We start from the raw sequence: 20,322 nt of genomic DNA on the forward strand, positions 1-20,322 counted from the left end.
GCAACCTGATGTAACCTAGAAGAAGTACATTTTTCACAGTATGTTTGAGGTGTTTCTGCAATGAGGAAGCGAACGCTGGGAACAACTGAGAAAACTTTCTCCTCTGAAGGCTCCGGTGGTTACAGGGACAGATCCTCTGGACGTAACTCTCTGGTAGTATGTAAATGTTATCTCACATTGAAGGAGATCTGACTCCACATCAAATGCTGTCTTGCTCTTCTGTTCACCACAGGCAGAAGCTCAACACCAATGCATATTTCATTCTTGGATACTGTGCACTTTTTTTTTACAGAATAACAATATAAACTGAAAAACAAGAGGACTTTGTAGCATTTTGTGGCTTCAAAGCTGTGCAAGTTAGTCCCAAGAAAAGGGAGCAGTTAGTATTTATTCTACAGATACTATCCCAGCAGATCATGAAAAATGAGTCTGACTTTCTGATCCAAAATTGTGACAGGAAAGTATATAATATGTTCAGAATTTCTTAAAAATAATCAGTTGATGACTGCTGCTCAAGCAAAGCAACTTTGCAACTCTGTTTTCTGAGTGGTGTGAAGATCTCAAAGTTCTTTTTAACTGCAGAGGGGCAGCATAAATTCTTAAAACATCGATTAAATTATGCCAAATTATACCGGTTGAGGAATGCCTTCTGTGGAGAAATGTGTGCAAAGCTGTCTGCATATATGAGTGCATTTCTGAGAAAGGGAAAGATACTTAACTCCTTAGGGCTCCCTTAGTCATGTGAAGGCAACGCACACGCTGCCTATCTTTCTTGGTTGAAATAGTGCAGACCTAAGTCTATTGGAAGGGCAGCATAAGAGTTCTATAGCGAACAGGAAGCTGTATATCACAATTATCACAAAAATTTTGCTCTTATTTTGCCAAAAGACCCATTTGACCAATAAGATAAAGCTAACACTGAACAAACATGGCAAGAAGAGAACTTACTGAACCTCATAAAGCTAAATTGCCATTAATACAAATAAAAAGATAACATGAAACTGCAATTCAGGTATACCCAAACTGGCTACATAGCAAGTTTTCCCTTTTGAACGGGCTTTAAAAATTTGACAGCTTTTCTCTGTTCTGAGGAGGAGCTGTGTTGCTGCATATCATAAGCTATTGTAGCCACTGACAAATACTAGTTTTAATAACAACTTTATCAGCATAATATTTAAAACCTTAGAGTGAAGATTTGAAAGCATTAATAAAATACCCTGTAAGGATGCACTGTGTGTAATTCATGTCAATTTTCACAAAGAGTTTTATTCTAGTTAGTGGCGTTAACAGGTCACATTTTCAAAAGCTGGATGATACTTCCTCTGTAGAAATAATTCTACCCAGGAGACAGATGAAACCAAAAATCATTACACCAATCATATGTTCTTATTTCTGACCAGGAGCTGCAAGCATGTCTCCAGCATTTAATTCCTGCAGTGGGTTGACGTTTTCTTCATTGTCCTGTGTGTTTCCCTGAGAAACAGAAAACTTTCAAAAATTTTTGTCTTCAATGGCCTTGATTTTTTATATTTTGTGTCAACATTGGTGTACACAATGGTTTGATTTCTTTAATCTTCAAGCTCCATCTGGTTCCTTATACATGCACAACATCACTAGGGAAGATTTTAATTTCTTTTGGTTGCTCTTTCACTTTTAATCATTGCTTTCCTTTTCTTCAATTCAGGGCTCCAGCAATTTACACTTTCCCACAAAAACTAAATAAGATTATTTCCTGTTCATGGATCTTTTAAGTCTCACAAAGGGGTCACAGCAGGGAGTCTCTCACCATCATTGCTTGTTACTTTATCCTGGTGCTGTTGCAGGGCCCCAAGCTCAGCCCAATTTGATAGAGCTGTCCTCCCTTGACAGCTGGAAAAGCATTGCAGGTACACCATATTAGCAAATCCGCAGATGGGGCAGAAGCCATCCTCCTGATGCCAGAACTCTTAAACTTTCACCCCTTGCCATAGTGAGACTGTCTGTTTTCCAAACCAGTAAGTACAAGACTCTCCCTGCCTTACATTCAGTATGCGTTTATGTTCAGGCTCTTCAAGCTGCAGGGTCTTGGAGAGGACCTACTGAACCAAATTCTTATCTTCATCTCTGTTGATGCACAGTCTGCTGACCTCCTCCTGCAGCTGCTTTTTTGGCAACACAAAGGGCAGACCTCATGCAGTGCAGAAAACCTTCTTCCAATGCTCCAGCCTCAGCAAGAGGCCTCAAGCTCTTGTGGAAGGCAGCACCCACCCTACAGAGCTCTGATGGGGTCAACAGCTCAGATGCTAAAGGGACAGTTACTCAAACAGCTGTTGGGGACCATGTTCTCTGGTGCGGCAACACCATTGCTGAGGACACAAGTGCTTTTCTAAGCCAGCTTGCTGACTTTTTTTTCCACAGTTTGTTGGGTGCCTCTCAACTGTTCCTCTGTCAGCTGGCCTCCCTTACACATCATTTGTAAAAAGTACATCAACTAAACAATTGCCTGGCAAGCAGCGACTCTGTGAATTACATCCTTTATATGCAAATGTACTAAAAATGACACAGCATTAACAATAAAATTAAAACCAATTAAAATTCCACTAAAAAAAATAGAAATGCACAGCATTAAGTATCTTTCATGGCAATAGCATAGGAACAGCCAATATGCAACATTTCTCAGCGTTAGCCATTAAGAAGAGATTTATGGACAGACTTTAGGTATAAATGTGTCGTAGAATGTGTCATATAGAATGGACTTCAAATAGTAAACCTCATGATGGAAACTGCTTCAGATGAAAGTAGACTTTCATTTTCTGAGTAAAACAAATTGAATGTCTTTTTATTAAATTTGTTGACGTTACTGAAAAATGTGTAAGTTTCGGGGGCAAGGAACTGGCTTTGGGCTCTCCCTGCATGCCAGGAGCTTCCTCTACTGAAAATTACATCAGCTACTTCTCTGGCAAACAGACATTCAAACAGAAGTTAAACGTCTGCTTATTTCTTAATTTCCAGAATTTTTAAAAGTTCCGGTGACTACAGTGTTACATGATGTTCAGTTTATTTAGAAGAGGAAAACTGCATTTTGACAATGACCACGGCTGGGCAAAACTCTAATGTTATTAATACAGACATTTCATAATATGCCAAAGAATAATTTCCTTGCTAAATGTAAAGACCTGTGTCGCATTAGCTTATGAAGACATGCAGCTTCACTCGCTTCTGTTTTCCATTGTTTCAGCTACATCATGTATTTTAAAATAATTGGTTTTATGATATGCTCACCTTAAGAAAGTCACCCAATATAATAGGCTTACACACAATATATTCTGGGATTCCAAACCATCTGGCTACAAATCAACATTCAATATTAGACATGTTTGTGTGAGATGTATTTGTATTCCCAGTACAATACAGATAAAGTGAGCTGATTTCCTTACTGGCTATTTCAGACAGCACAGGATGGAAATACTGCTGGTCTCCATTGTTGATGCGATGGTTGTGGAATAATCTTTGGCTTTTGTGACAATGTAGCCTGCATTTAGTCTCTTCCTACTACAGAGCCACAGTGGAGAACATCCATGTAAAGAATATATGAAGTACTTTGATGGTTAAAATCAGAAAGTGTCATTCTATGATCTCACAATCTTTAAAATTTTTAAAAGCAGGAAAATAATTTTTCAGGTCCTTTCATGAAGCCTTATTGTCAGTCAAGAGTGTTCAGTAATCCAACACCATCAGAATATGAATAAAAAAGAAGCATAATAAAGTAAAAAGTGAGCTATTGTCCAAAATTATGCAGTGCTATTTAAAATGTTTGTGATGTTTATAAAAATAGATTCTGTGTGCAAACTTAAGCAAGGAGGAAAAAAACTGCAACCTTATATTTGGTTATATAGAGTGGACAGCTACAAATTTTTTTTAATTTGTTTAATCCTGGCCGGAGACAGACAATTCAAAGGAGCAGTAAATTCCCTTAAGGTATATATTGAACCCATTTGTATGTTGCTTTAAGAAAAATGTCATGCTTAATTTCAGCAATGCTTCTTTTAATGCCATGAACTATCCATGTTACTTAAAGTGATAAAACTGGTCTGTCCAGCAGCATCCACTACTTGAGCAAATTCTGCGAAGAAAATCTTCAGGATATCCTATGTGCAAAGCAGAAGAAGAAGAAAACACACTCAGAAAGCAATATGCAGGAAACTTACTTTTACTTTGATCATCAAATACCTGCAGTCCCTTTCTGTTATCATTTAAAGGAATTTCAGGTGAAAAGTTTAACATAACAGAAAACACACAAATTAAACACAAGACTGTAGTAAATAAATCTAAGTGTTAATTTAAGAATTATATTATTTGAATTCGGGAACTCAACTGGAAGATTAAGTCTTCTAATTCATAGCCAGATATCTACATATGAAAGAGACTGGCTTGCAGGCAACAAATTAATGTCAGCATTAAGAGGGAAAGAGCCTTGGGAAAGGGCATTTGAGTACTTTTCAGTCCGTCTTCTCAGAGATGAAAAGTTGTCTGTCTCCCAATAATCTATGCAAAGCAGGTAGATGTAAGAGCAGCCACAGGACAAGGCAAATACATGATGAGGTCTGCACTGACCCAACGGAGACATACAGGTCAATTCCTTAGCCTTCCTCCTTATGTCCATAACTCTTTCACACTGTTTCCTAGAACAGAATCTCCTTGGCTGAAAGGTGTAAAAAATCAGGAAGAAAACAAGAAAAGTAGAAATAAGGGTTGAAAAAAAAAATAGATATGAAAGATGAAGGGAAACAGAGACAATTTAATTATACTGTAATATGACATAATACTTTCAAGATTACTTTGTCTCCTCCATTGTAAAATGTAAGTTGTTACTGACCTGAAAAAATTAGTTCAGGTCATGCTCTGAAGGTGTTAGAAGGCACAGCATAAAAAAAACATTGTAATAAAACATGGAGTTACAGGATTATGTCAAAACATATGGCCAGCATGGCTTCCCCAAGGGGAAAATTATACCTTACAAATGTAGTGGCCTTCTTTGATGGAGTGACTGCATCAGTGGACAAGGGAAGAGCTACAAATGACATCTACCTGGATTTCTGTAGAATTCTGTAGAATTTTCTTTGACATGGTTCCACACAACATTCTTGCTGTCAAATTGGTGAGATATGGGTTTGATGTATGGACTGTTAGATGGATAAGGAATTGGCTGGATTGTCACACCGAAAGAGTTACAGTCAATGGCTCAATGTCCACATGGAAAACATTATCAAGTGGTGTTTCCTAAGGGTCCATAACAGGACGAACACTATTTCATTTCTTCATCGATGACATGGACAGTGGGATTAAGTGCACCCTCAGCAGGTTTGTGGATGACACCAAGATGAGTGGTGCAGTTGATAGGCTTGAGAGAAGAGGTGCTATGCAGAGGGACCTTGACAGGCTTGAAGAGTAGGCCCACGTGACCATCACAAAGCTGAACAAGGCCAACTGCAAGGTCCTGTATCTGTGTCAGGGAACTCCCCACTATCAATAGAGAGTGGGAAACGAATGGATTGAGAGCAGCCATGCAGACAAGGACTTGGGGGTAGTGGTGAATGAAAAACTGTACATGAGCCAGCAATGTACACTTGCAGCCCAAAAAGCCAATCATATCCTGGGCTGCCTAAAAAGAAGCACAGCCAACAGGCCTGGGGAACTGAGTGTCCCCCTCTACTCCACTCTCATGAGATCCCACCTGCAGTTTTACATCCACCCCTAGCACAAGAAAGACAGGAACTTGTTTGAGCAGGTGCAAAGGTGTTGGGAGTAGGAGGATGTCGGGAGTGGGAGACGGACCCGGAGTAACGATGTAACCTCAGTATGAGTATGATCGTTCTCCCTTTATTTATGTTTTTACAAAGTATATATAGACAGGCAAGCAGAGCACGCGCTAGCGGTAGCTATACGATTGGCTTACAATCTCTGTTCACGCGACCAGAGCCCTCACACAATTGGTGTAGACCCCTTGTCCACGCGCAGCAACATTCTCTCATCTTCTGGATGCGGTCCCGTTTATCTTATCTACCAAGTAGCTGCTGCTGCTTACTTCTGCTTTTCCCAGGAGAGCTCATGGTCATCTCCAGGCCTTTATCTACATCAAAGACTGGGTTGCTCATTGCAATTAAATCATGGCCTTTTTCACACAGCCATTCCTCCACAATTCCCCCTTTTTGTTTTTGAGCAATCCAGGCTTGGTTTACTACTTTTAACATAGTTCTCTTAATACAACTAAGTACTAAACATAAGCACAGACCTATGATTACAAGGATTATTATAACGCGCAAGCCTTCAACAAGCAAGTCTACTAATCATTGCAGCATATTCCCAAACAAGATAGTTAGCCACCCATCTAAAAACCCATGGTTTTGACAAATTTTGTTTGCATGCTCTTTTACCCACTGCAACCGTTTATGAATTGATTTACTGTGATTGGACAAGTTCATACAGCACATGCTTTCAAAATTTTCACAACCATGACCTTGTGCTAATAGTACACACTATAGTTGCTAAATTCTTCTACCTTAAAGCCAGTTTCTTCTATTAAACATGTATGAAAAAGCTCTATAGCAGAGGCAAGCAATAGGCAAAAAGCTTGTTGTCTTGTTTTGTTTGCCCAGATAACCCACATATTTTCTCTGGGCTCAATTTTGTGAAGAGTCATTACCACCGGGATCAATGTCCCTAGGGCTAGGATCTTGAACATCTTGGTTGTCAGGTGGATCATGTTGAATCAGAGCAGTTTTTACGGCTCTACTGGGCACCCACAGTGGACCATGATCTTCTAATATAGTGTCTCTAATAACACTACTCCAGCGTGTAGTCCTCGGAGGTGTTGAGGGATTCACTAGCCATGGAGGCGTGTTATCATCCTTCCTCCCCACACATAAGTCTAACTCCTCAAGCCGCTTTAAAACTGTCTGTAACATTTTTTTTTCTGTGGTGTCTGCGGACAGTTTACGACTCTTGTTGGGAGGCGGAGTTGACGGACCAGATGAATCCCTGGAAGGGGGCAGCGGTGGATACAGGGCAGGCGGAGGTGCAGGAGGAGGTGCCGTGGGCGGAGGCTGAGGCGCTGCTCCCCCCAAATCGATGAGATCAGTAGGTGTTTCAGGCCCCTCCTCTGCTGGAGTTTTCTGAGCAGGCACTTCCGCATGTACGTTACTTTTCTGGTTTGGCTTAGCAGCATTTACTTCCGCTTTTTCCGAGTTTTGCAAGGGGTTTAGCGGTAAATCTTTTCCCTCCTCAGGAGGGTCAAGGGTCTCATTAGCACAAATTTCAGCAACAATTTTACATGTGGACCCGGTCATAGCCTTTACTGCGGGCAGTCCGAAGAACTGCGCAATAAATCCAGGCTTGCCTTGAGGTTTTATGGCGGCTGCTCCCGGACCCAATATTTGAGCAGCTGCACAGGCTACTTCCCGCTCCGCTTTAATTGCTGTTAAGGTCTCTAGCACAGCATTTCACAGCTCGCGGATGGCTTTTATCTCCTTCTCCTCTTTTTCATCCCTCTCGATTGATTTATGCCACATCGTCTCTCCAAAGTCTCGCCATTCCGAGACAGAAAACAGCATATGTGTGTCAGAAAAATGACCCCATTGCTGTCCTAATTTAATTAACTTAATCGGATGTTTCGAGGGTCTCATTAGCACAAATTTCAGCAACAATTTTACATGTGGACCCGGTCATAGCCTTTACTGCGGGCAGTCCGAAGAACTGCGCAATAAATCCAGGCTTGCCTTGAGGTTTTATGGCGGCTGCTCCCGGACCCAATATTTGAGCAGCTGCACAGGCTACTTCCCGCTCCGCTTTAATTGCTGTTAAGGTCTCTAGCACAGCATTTCACAGCTCGCGGATGGCTTTTATCTCCTTCTCCTCTTTTTCATCCCTCTCGATTGATTTATGCCACATCGTCTCTCCAAAGTCTCGCCATTCCGAGACAGAAAACAGCATATGTGTGTCAGAAAAATGACCCCATTGCTGTCCTAATTTAATTAACTTAATCGGATGTTTCGCTGGCACTTCAGTCCCTCTCACAGAGAGGAATCCAGCGAGTGACGTTGCTGCAGCTTCTATTTCCATTGCTACGCCGAAGTTCCTGGGAGGCGAGGGGCCACCTCGAACTGTTGTCTGCTCCGTCTCTGCGCCAAGCAGCACTCCTCCCAGTTTAAACAACTGTTTTGCCGGTGCTTCAGTCCCTCTCTTAGAGAGGATCCCGGCAAATGACGCGGTTCCTGGGAGGCGAGGGGCCACCTCGAACCGTTGTCTGCTCCGTCTCTGCGCCAAGCAGCACTCCTCCCAGTTTAAACAACTGTTTTGCTGGTGCTTCAGTCTCTCTCTTAGAGAGGAGTCCAGCAAGTGACGTGGGCTGCAGCTGGCGCTTGCACCGCTGCGCCTGAGAGGTGAGGAGCGACCTCACTCCAGCGTCTGCCCTGCCTTTGCCCCCAGGCAGCGCTTCTCTCAGCCGTGGTTTCCCACTCCCCCTCCTCTAGCTGCTTACCGCAGTCTCGGAGATTTCAGTCCAGCTGAACAACCATCCTCTGCTACCAGATGTCGGGAGTGGGAGGATGTCGGGAGTGGGAGATGGACCCGGAGTAACGATGTAACCTCAGTATGAGTATGATCGTTCTCCCTTTATTTATGTTTTTACAAAGTATATATAGACAGGCAAGCAGAGCACGCGCTAGCGGTAGCTCTACGATTGGCTTACAATCTCTGTTCACGCGACCAGAGCCCTCACACAATTGGTGTAGACCCCTTGTCCACGCGCAGCAACATTCTCTCATCTTCTGGATGCGGTCCCGTTTATCTTATCTACCAAGTAGCTGCTGCTGCTTACTTCTGCTTTTCCCAGGAGAGCTCATGGTCATCTCCAGGCCTTTATCTACATCAAAGACTGGGTTGCTCATTGCAATTAAATCGTGGCCTTTTTCACACAGCCATTCCTCCACACAAAGGAAGGCCACAAAAATTGTCAGAGGGCTGGAAGACTTCTCTTACAAAGAAAATCTGAGAGGGTTGGGATTGGGAGCCAGGAGAAAGGAAGGCTCCAGAGAGACCTTATTGTGGCCTTTCAGTACTTAAAGATGGCTTAGAAGAAAGTCTGAGAAAGAGGTTTTTACCAGGACCTGTAGGAATAGGACAAAGAGCAATGGTTCTTAACTGAAAGAGGGTAGATTTAGATTGGATATAAGGAAGAATTTTTTTTCATTATGAGGGTCATGAGAGTTATAGGCAATGCAAACTTCTACCTCCATCCTAAGAATGATTCAAGTGAAGGCTGGAAGGACTCATGTATCACAGGCAACTTAATAAAAAGCCAGTGTGGTTGAGTGTACTTGCATGCTTTTATTCAAAGTTAAAATTGTATAAGGGCTTTCCTAATTTTTCAGAACAATCTATTGTTCACTCTCAATGTTTTTACAACATGCTAAAATCATAACTTCCTGAATTAATGCCTACAATGAATGGCTGCACAAGCAAAAAGGCAACTGTCCACTAATTTGCATGAAGAACAAAACAGTAAAGATAGGCAAAACCCCTTGTAAATTATCCACTTCAGCTCTCAGTTTGGAAACAAGATTACCCTATCTTAAAAATGAATGTCAAGCTTTCCTCCACATCATAATGAACTGAAGCTCTCTTTCTAGAGGAAAATTCTGAAAAGGAGGGTTCATATTATTTAGCTTCAGCCTTACCACCAGTGCTTAATTCAAAATCTGCACAGCTCCATCTTTCTGTCCTTGAAATGGATACAGTATTTTATCAGTCTTCACAGGCATAGTATACATCCAGGGGAGGTGAGAATTCTGGATGGGTGAGATTCACCCCAAGGAGATAAATTATAGACTGCTCATTGGAGACTTCAGTCAATTGCAGGAAAGTGGCATTTTTAAAACATGCCACTCTCTGCCCTCTTTTTCCCTGTAATCAAACAATTGCAAATTCTTTAGTGGCTTTGCCCCCTCAGCAATCATTCCTACCATCTTCAGTATACAACAGATGGCCAAAAAAATGGACTCTAACTTTAATTCATAAAATTGGTTTGCGGCACAGGCAGAGAAAGAGACACCGAGTAAGAAGCTAGGAAAAGTAAATAATTGCTGGATAATAATATTAACATGACCATTTGAAGGGGAAGGCTAAATTTAGAAACTGTCACTAAATTTAGAAACATTTTAATGTATACCATTAAACAATGCTGCTGCCTCTGTCCCTGGGCTGGCAAAGGTCAGAAGCTTAACATTCGTACTTCACACTGTTCCAATGAGAGTGCTTCAGGGAATAGGGATAGCTGGTCTTCCTCAAGCAGAAGTGATACTCAATGCCATTATAAAAAGTGCAAGTCACATAGCACCTGAGATGACATCCTTACGTACACTCAGACGAGGAAGGAAATCTCCGAATTTTTGAGAATAAATGCAAAGAAAAAACAAAATTTGTTGTATTTAGAAAGAGTAAAAAATAATAACCACTGAACTACATGGAAGAGTGGAATCCGAATAACCTTACCAGATTCTCCACATGCATAATTTAGGAACTGTGTTTATCTTTATTTCTTTAAAAAAAATTTTATCCCTGTGATAGATACTTCCAAAATCTGTCAAAACAGGTAATAATAATTTATGCATGTTTAAATCATCCACAGAAATAGCAACTCTTTTTTTTCCTGTTGCACCTAGGAAGTAAAGAAAAAAGGAATTAATTAATAGAGAGACATATAATTGTTTATAGTTTTCATTTATAAAACTGAAATTACAGATTTGGAGTAACACTTTAATATTTTTTCCCTGAAAACTGTTTGCTTATAACAAAAACCAAAAGCTTTATTATTGTCGTTGTTCACCTTTGTGGGACTTCCAAAGTTTCCACTATTCAACACAGTGTAGTTTTAGATCACGGAATACAACCTACAGATCCTGTCATGATGCAGACATCCAGGCAGCAGTTTTATTCACACTCCATGCTATGAATCTCAAGAGAAAAACCTACCAGTTCAAGAGAAAAAAAAAAAAAATCAGGAAGAAACTGGCATGAAAGCTGGGTGTTTCTGAAAGAAAGGGTAAATTAAGGACAGATAGAAAAAAGTCAGGTTTTCATGGCACGTCATCTAAAAGTTGAAAGTGCTGGTAAGTACTTAAATCGGGCAAGTAATTTAGATCCATCTCTCTTAATTGTAGATAAACTCAAGATGGACACAAATTTTCCCAGTATTTTTTACATTCTCTAGTTTAAAGTCCTAGTAAATAATCGCAAAACATTTAAAACATTTCACTATCCCAGACAGCTTAACTGTTTTCTATAATGTATCAATGCCAAACAAACCACACTTCAAAAACAGCTTCAGCTTTCAGAAAAGTCCACAATGGCTAATTTCTGGAAGGAAATATTAAAATCATTTAAATAAATATGTAGTGTTTCTTCATTGCTATGGTTCAATATTTTGCCATCAGGTTTGGCACAGGAGAAAAAATACATGGGGCAAGAGGATTTGACAAATTTTGGAGAGCAGAGCTGACCAGTGAAAGATTTTGAGTAATTCCATAAAGGAAGTAAACTGCTGTATACTTCTACTTCTTTTAGCTGTGCTCCTTGAGTTCTCCACAATCTACTGTTTATTTTATACCAACATATTTTTTATGGGTATGTATTCTCTGTTTGAATGACAGAGTGAGTATACTTTATGAAGAAATGAATGTTTGCATTGCAGACAAAAGCATTGATATTAAAAGCCAGTTTACAGCTCAGTAGGAGAGTCTGTAGATGTTCAGTTGCGTTGGCAGAGACTAAACCTAGATGTGAATGAAATATTGATAGTGTTTGTTTCTACCACTGTTAGTAAGTTGGCTGACAGGCAATATACTACAAGTATAACACTGAGATAAGCTTTTTATGTCAGACGATACAGACATAATTGAACACTGCCTTACAAAGCATACTGGCAGCAGTTTTTCCAACTTTTTGATATAACAGGTTCTGTGTTAAAATAAATTTGAATATGAGATATCTCAATTTTGTGCTCAGCTGGAAGACTAAAAGAACTACATCTGCTTAATTACAGAGCTGAGTTTCATTTGCTATTTTACAGTTTAATAGTAATTTGACCTTGAAGCTAATTTTCAAAGTCACCATGCTCCATAATATGTTATTAGAATCACAGAACCATGGAATCATAAAATAATTTAGGCCAGAAGGGACCCCCAGAGATCTTGTATTTCAACCTCCTGCTTAAAGCAGGACTAATCAAATTAGGTTTCTTGTCCAGTAGAGCACTTGTCCAGTAGAGTGTCAACCACCTCCAAGGATGGAGACTCAACAATCTCTGTGAGAAAACTATACCAGTTCTTGCTCACTCACATGGTGAAAAAAATCAAATAAATATTATATCCCCTGAGTCTTCACTTCCTCAGGCTAAACAAACCCTGTTCTCTCAGCCTCTGTTAATATGCCAAATGTTTCAGCCCCCTGACTATCTTAGTAACCTTCCACTGGATCTAACTCTAGTATGTGAAAATCTGTGGCAGAAAGTATATCAAAATGTTGCCATTCAAACAAAGAAATAATTAGGAAATAATTATCTGAAATATTTTTTCTTTTCCAATTTGGATTCAATAATCTCTTGTGTTCTTAACAATGTCTGAGCAGAGAAAATTAGATAAATTTGCACATAGCTTGTTTATCTTGAATTTGTTTTACAGCCCCTTTGGAACTACAGACATGAGGAAGAACTACAAAATTATTAGTAACAACTATAGCTTATTTCTAGCTGTGTATAGTTACATGCACCTACTTTATGCTTCATTATGTAATAGTGTAAACAGTTCAATGAAATACTTCAAAGGAACAGAAGCGAAACAGATGCCAACCCTTCCTTCTGCTTTCCAGTTCCCCTTGCAACAAGCTGTTCTGCTACTCCTTTCTACTTCCAGAAAGATACAGCAGCATGAACCAATGTACTCAGGATATTTAACATTGCACCTGCAATGCCTGTTGCTTAGGAACAATGAATTGCCATATAAACTCAGCAAACTTTTTCTACCAAACCCACATATTCCAGAGGAAATAAAGTAGAGAAAGATCTATAGAATAATTTATTCCAGGTGTATTTTCTTCTTAAAACTAAATTGAGTTTGGTTGTTGTTTCTGCTTTACTACATTTTCTTCTTGACATATCCTAAAATCATGTCTGGCCACATGACGTGCAGGCCTGTGTCTTGAACAGCCAGCCATATTAATGTAGAGTACGATGCATGAACAGAACACTGGTTTTCATGAGCCAACACTGGATTTCCTCTGCCACGATGTTGCACTTTTCTGGGTCTTGTAAACAGTTATAAACTCCTGATTACTACTCTTTGACATACTTTTCTTATCTTGTTCTCCCGGATTCTACTGTTCAGAAATCCAGACAACTATTTTCTCTTCAGCTTCTAAGATCACTAAATAATGTTTTAAGGATCAATGCCAGATAATTTTGAAGATTCCAGTGCTAAATCAATAGTCTTTGCTATGCTTTTTAGTCTCACAGCCAGTTCCCACCAAACACTGATGTATTCATATATCACTTAACATATAAACAGCCCTGGAATGAACATCAGATGGAACTCACTGTGCCAAGCAGAAATCTGGCTACTAGAAACCAGCCCGCTGGACTACAGGGAGTGAAGAAGGCTTACTGATATATATGCATAAGGAATGCACAGCTGGCACCCAGCTTCCCTGAGTATCAAGTCACTTCCCTTCAGCAGAATAAAGATTTCTGTGCAGGATTCACTGGTGGCTCTTAAAGGTGTCCTCCAAACCTGCAGTGTCACCATGACTTGTTTATTCATATATTTCCCTATTGTCATCATTGCTGAGACCAGTACTGTCAGGCTCTACCACTAAGATAGGTGGGGTGAAGACCAAGCTGGGACTCCTGAATGTAAGTGTGGAACAAAAGATGAACAATTCCGCACTGTTAGGCAGTAGCTGTTCCAGTGCTCAAAAATACCAACACACATTAGCAGACCTTCCTACAGCTATGAGATACTGTGAGCAGGGCTTTGAAACAAAAGAAAGTAGTATCTTTTCCTGGGAAAGAGATATGTAGGGGGGCATAAGGATCAAGACAAATATAATGTATTTTTACTGATGGGTAGAACCATCATTTTCGCATTATTGCAGCTGTCTAGCAAGAAAAGGATATGCAAGTATAGAATGAATTAAGGATAATTATAAAGTGATTGAACAGCAGGTGAATGTTGCCATTTAAAAAAAAGCAACACATGATAAGCACAGCAGTATCCTCATATGCTGCTGCTCTGTATTTGGACTAATCACTCAACCTATGAATTGTGAAGTTAAAATTGTCAAGATAAACTGTGCCTTTATAAATTGATAGCTGTATAGGTGAAAGTGAATACAGAACTTACAGCCAATAAAGAGCCAGGCTTAAAAACTAACGCAGGACCTCTAGTCACTATATATATGCAAGACATGGTATTTCAGTAAGAAAATAATGCTCTTCTTGTTATTTCTGCATTCAGAATTTTTACTTGACCTCCCAGAGTTCCATTCCACTGAGTCACTGGGTTCCTTTACTTTTGCATCAGGGTTTTCCTCAAACAGTTGTCTCACATATAAATCAAAATCATCCCAGTAGCATTTAGCTTAATTTCCACTCACTGATTATGAAAAGCAGAAAGAAAACGTCAGGCAGATAATGGTATGTAATTTTGAGTGTCCCAGGGAGGAATAAATACTGGTTAAAAAGTATTTTGTACAGCATTTCTCTGCAAAGTACCATTTGAAAAAGATCCAGCTGTCATGAATGAGGTGAACTACTTCCTATTAACTACAAGGCAATCACATTAAGTAAATCATCAAAGCCCAGGGCCAGTGAAAGTAAAAGAAAAAATAAAACACTTAAGAGTTCTCCTGAATATTTTCAGTAAAATTGCACAAACAGATTTGCTCTGCAAGGTAGACTTGGTTTCCCTGATGCCTTGGAGGGGATTACACAGAATCAAGAAATTGCCTGGAGTGATGTTTTAATACCTACACAAATCAACAGTTTGAAATTAAGAAATATCCTTACTTGTGCTATAATCCTCCTTCTTATGACAGTAACTAGAGTAATAGACAGTTATTAGAGTTATAGACTACTCGCAAATGGTAAAATCAACAGGAAAGGGTTTCTCTGAAAAGAAAACATAAACACAGCAGGCAAAGGAAACAGCTTTTCCACTGTAGATTTCAAATAAGTGGAAGCTTCTGCTGGGTCCTCCTCCCCAACATACTGAGATGGTTTTGCCTCCCCTGACATGAAAGGACACCAGGAAACCACCAGGTGTCCTGTGTAACAATTTCCTTTGCAAGAACATTTAGGAAGGTTTAAGAACTAAAGTTTCAAGCACCTTTGACTAATTTATCCTTACACTAAAAGAGTGGAAGGTGCTATTCAAGTCAGTTTTTTCCAGCCAGGAGAGCACTTACTGGGAAGGGAGGCCTGGTGAGAGCAAAATCTGAAATCAGATCTGATGTAAGAAAACAAAACTAATACCCCTCCATGTGAAAGTTTTTTGAAACTTTTGATGTGTCTGAAACTAAGCTCACAATATATAGTTATGTCCTCAGAAAATGAGAAATTACTGATATTTCTGTTAAATGTGATTTGGCCACCAGCTTTAGTAAGGAAAGCTAGCAACAGAATCTGAATCTCCACAGGCACAGACAAGAAGTTTAATCATGTTTCTGCATTGTTGTTCTTTATACCTACATGGCTTTCAAGTACTAAACTGAATTAGGCGTAATCCTTCCCAGCAACTGTTTTGCTTAAAAAATAAACCTGATGCTTTTATGAACACTGCAGACCTTGAAGCAGATTAAGTCAATGAAGGATTTTGTGAAGTAGTGCATAATCGTGATTCTGTGTAAAACTGATGAAATGCACAAGCAAATGTGGTCAAAATTGCATCACTCAGTCATTGTTTTCTTTTCACAGTCTCTCAATCTCAATTACATGTTTTTGTACTGTAAGAGGAGGGATTTGTGTGTGTTTTTAAAATAAAATGAAAAAAAATCAAGTGCAATTGTGAAATTTCTGTCACTTCAAACAACATGCTAATGAGTTGCAGACAGCAGTAAAATACTTAGTCTTGTGGGGCAGCCAACACATGTATGACTATGAACGTCCAAATTGCTTATAGGTGTGTTCAGCTTTGTGGACAACTCTGTCAAGCACAGACAGATGCAGTCAATTCATTATGATGCTGAGACTCAAAGCAGATATACATCAAGAGAAATCTCCTTCCTACCATGATAGAATAGACCTTGGCCCTCTATCAGTTCCTGAATGAGGCTGGAAGAGGGAGAAGGACAGGTGTTTCTTCCCTTAATAACACAGAGATGACACAAATAATGACAATAAGAGCTGTGAATGGCATGTAATTATTAACATCCAATCAATAGAAACGATAAAATGTCATCTTGCCCCCTACTGCACTTTCTTCTAAATAAAAAGATGTTGTGTTCAAAAGAAAGGAGTGGGAGCTGACACATATACCTAGGCAATTTTTAGCAAGTTGCAATATGAACAATTTGAACCATATTTCTTTTAATAGGCAGCAAAACAACACTTCCCTGACAAAGACCTCTTGCTGAATTTCAAAATTCTGATCCAATGTAATAAACTTGGTGCTGACAAAATATGGGAAAATATCCAACCTTCCTAAAAGACCTTATTTTCACAAAAATATTTTTTTATGTGAAGTTGCTAAAATATTCAAAAAGATATCAAAATCCAAACTAGAAAAAATAAAGACCAAAAGGACTGGATGCATTTTCTCCAAGTTACCACATACAGAAAGCAGTGCCAGCCAGGATGGTGTGAGATGAAAGTGTAACTCTCTTCCTATCAAACGCTAAACTATGATGCTCTTTACACTGAACTTAGAGTAACGTGTGTAGCGGTGTTTTACTATGGTAACATTATTGCATGATTATGCAATAAGAAACAAGTATTCCATTTTAAAAGTACCTGAACAATAGTGCATCACCTACAAAGAAGATTTTTAAGTTACAGTCTCTTAAAGCCCCTTCTAAAATCATGTCTTCAGTCAGATTTGAGTTTTTTCTCTTTAGTGATCTAGAGAAATAGAACAAAGATGATTTATTTTTACCTAATTGTTTAGACTTTCATAAATTATTATTTATAAATATTTAATAATAATACTTGTCTATTTATTTGGTTTTGATTTGATCTGATTCTATTCACATCCTCACATAATAATGGTGTAAACACCTAGAAACCCAATTATTTTTCTACAAATTCCCATCTTTAACTGGCTGGTGTTTATCTGTTATTTATTTTCTAACAGTACTGAACAAGGAAACAAATTTAGCTAACCACGTCACCAAAACAAATCAATGCTATCTAACAGAGTTCTGAGAGATCCACTAAGGTAAATACTATTTCCCCTGGCATCCAAATGGCCTCTTCTTTTGGATTGTGGAAAATTGCAGCTTTAAAAAAGTGGCTGAATTGAAACATTTTCAGAGATTTTAATAAGTTTATGATAATCTGCAGTGTATGTAGAAACTTACTCCACTATTTTTAATACAGACTTAGCTGCTGTCATTCCAAAGTCATAGTGATCTTGCTAAGAGAGAGCAGTTCATTGCTGAGTTTGTAGATTTGTGTCATTTTCCTTGTGATTTGCTGTATTCAAATTCTTTGGAACATAGTACCACCTGGGGAGGGGGAGAAGGAAGGCATATATAATTCTGTTTACATTTGAAGGATTTGGAAGATAGAGACTTAGTGGTTTTCACAGAACTTACCCTAAAGGGAGCAAAATATCACAGGAGACAGATGTACATTAAAATAATAGACATTTTGCAGTTATTCATCCTGCTGACACTTTTAACCATTATATATTCTCATATGTATAACTCATAGAGTCAAAAAAGAAAATATTATTTTCTGCAAAAATTCTGATTAATACTTAAACTTGCAAGTCATGATAAAAAGTCACATGTGCATTTCAGGTTAAAAATCCTGGGTATCTGAATTGTCAAGAGTAGAAATAAATGTCTCAAAGTGCAGCTGTAGAAGACAGCCTAGTAAGAGTACAATTAAAAGTCAACATAGGAAAAAAATTTAGACATCTGGATTTGTGTATCTAAATGATATTTAGTGCATTTTTTTTGTCCACAGCAAAATCCATTATCTAAGGAATTTAAAAAGTTTATTTTAATAGATTCTACTTTCAAGAAAATAGTTTAAAAAGATATCTAGGCATATTTGTAAATTCATTGACAGCAATACCAAATTTATAAAATTATTCATGGATAACTGGGGACTAGTTTCAAAATTCATCAATAACAAACAACAGTATTAACCAATCTTGTTTCTTTTCTTTTTCCCATAGAGTGGCTCCCTAATACACTGCCATGGAACATGTAGGATGAAGACAGATCACAGTGAAGTATCTGGTAATCTTTTGAAATGTGAAGCTGCATCCACTAAGCCTGGCCTTTGTCTAAGCTAGAGCAAATGAACAGCCTGTAGTGAGGGAGCTGCTGGGCAACCTTAACCAGATGCAAGCTGTCCGGCAGCCACAAAGACACCCTCTCATGCACTGCTGGCTGAAGTCACACACACTGGGGCATCATCCCCCACATAAGTACACTGTGTGTTGAGGTAAGCGTGATCTATATGCGAACACTCCCCATGACACTTTGCACTGCACAATTTTGTATTATATAGACAGGCTCTAGCTTAATATCACAGGGGTGTTTAGGGGCGCAAGTAAGATTAGGGAATAATTTGTCAGACTCTGGAAAATGGCTTTTAAAGTAGGAAAATATAAGACTGCATAACCTATGAACAAAGCAATCATTGGCTAAAAATGATGACAGAAAGTTACTTTGCTTGCCATAAAACCCGACTGATTTCAATACAGCACCAAGAAAGATGCTATGACAGGTGCAATTCTAGATCTCTCTATCTTTTTTTTTCCAGTCCAGGCTTTCTTGACTGCAGTATGTGAATAAGTAATAGCATGACTCCTACTTTTAAATGATATGTCAAAATAAGGAAAAAGATGACTCTTCTACTCCTTGAGGGAATGACTGTTCAAGGACTAAATGCTGCTAAAACAGCCAAATACTTGTATCTTGAACAGATTGCTTCCTGTCACAATAACAATCTCCAGATGAGAAAAGGGCATGAACTTGAACTCATGCCTTGCCTCACTTGTGTACAGGTGGGTAACACTTGTAACTTAGTGTTAGATTTTTCAACTGCTTTATAGTAGTAGGATCTCTTTCTGTCTCAGAAAAAGAAAGTAGAAGAAACCTGGCAGATATGACAGATCTCATCCCTCTCCCAGCAAGTCCAAAACAAAAGTTTGGTTTCTACAAACTTCCAACAATCTAGCAGCCATGCATGGCCAGGATGGATATCTTGTGGCATAAGACAGTATATTGCCATACAATTGATGTCTGAGCTTTAAAATTGGAAAGCCAGCCACAGCAATTGATCTCGAGAACTATTATCAAACATGTTGTCCTGGTTTGAGGTAAAACAGAACTAATTTTCTGTTCAATAATTTTACTTTTTTAGTTGGGCCTCTTCTAATGAACTAAACTCTGAAATTAACAGCATATTGTTCAGAAACTGTTTAGTCTTACAGTGATAAGACTTGATTATACCAAGGGATGGTATGCAGAGAGGCCCCTGCTTATACTTATTGCTATAACAACCAAGTTCAGGCAAATTTGTTATTTGCCCCATTGGAGGGTCAGAAGCAGAAAAGTGTAGAGGGGTCACACCTTAGGGAGGAGCGGACAGGACAGGTGACCCAAAACTGACAAACAGGGTATTCCATCCCATCTGCATCATGCTCAGTATAAAAGCTGAGGGATCAAAGGGTCAACTCTCTTCCTTCAATGGCTGACATCAGAGGAAGACCGTGTCTGTTCATCTGCCTTTGATCCCAATGCGAGCGTTCCTGACTCCTGATCCAGAATCCAGCTCCTGTCCATCACTGAGTTCAGCCTGGGACTTTCCCCTGTGCCTGCTGGTGACATGATGATCATCCCAGGAGCCTGATGCAGTTTTGTATATACTGTATATTTTTTTCCCTTTTTTTCTTTTCTTATTATTATTTATTATGTCATTATTTATTTATATTTTCATTAAAGTAATTTTTTCTAAACTCATAAATCTCTTTTTTACCTCTTCCTTTCCTCTCTTTTCCTTAAGGGGTGGAGGGGGGTCATCTGTCATTCTGGTTGGTCAATTCGGTCGAAACCACAACA

This window comes from Calidris pugnax, unplaced genomic scaffold, assembly GCF_001431845.1.
Source record: "Calidris pugnax isolate Ruff unplaced genomic scaffold, ASM143184v1 scaffold250, whole genome shotgun sequence".
Taxonomy (NCBI): Eukaryota; Metazoa; Chordata; class Aves; order Charadriiformes; family Scolopacidae; genus Calidris; species Calidris pugnax.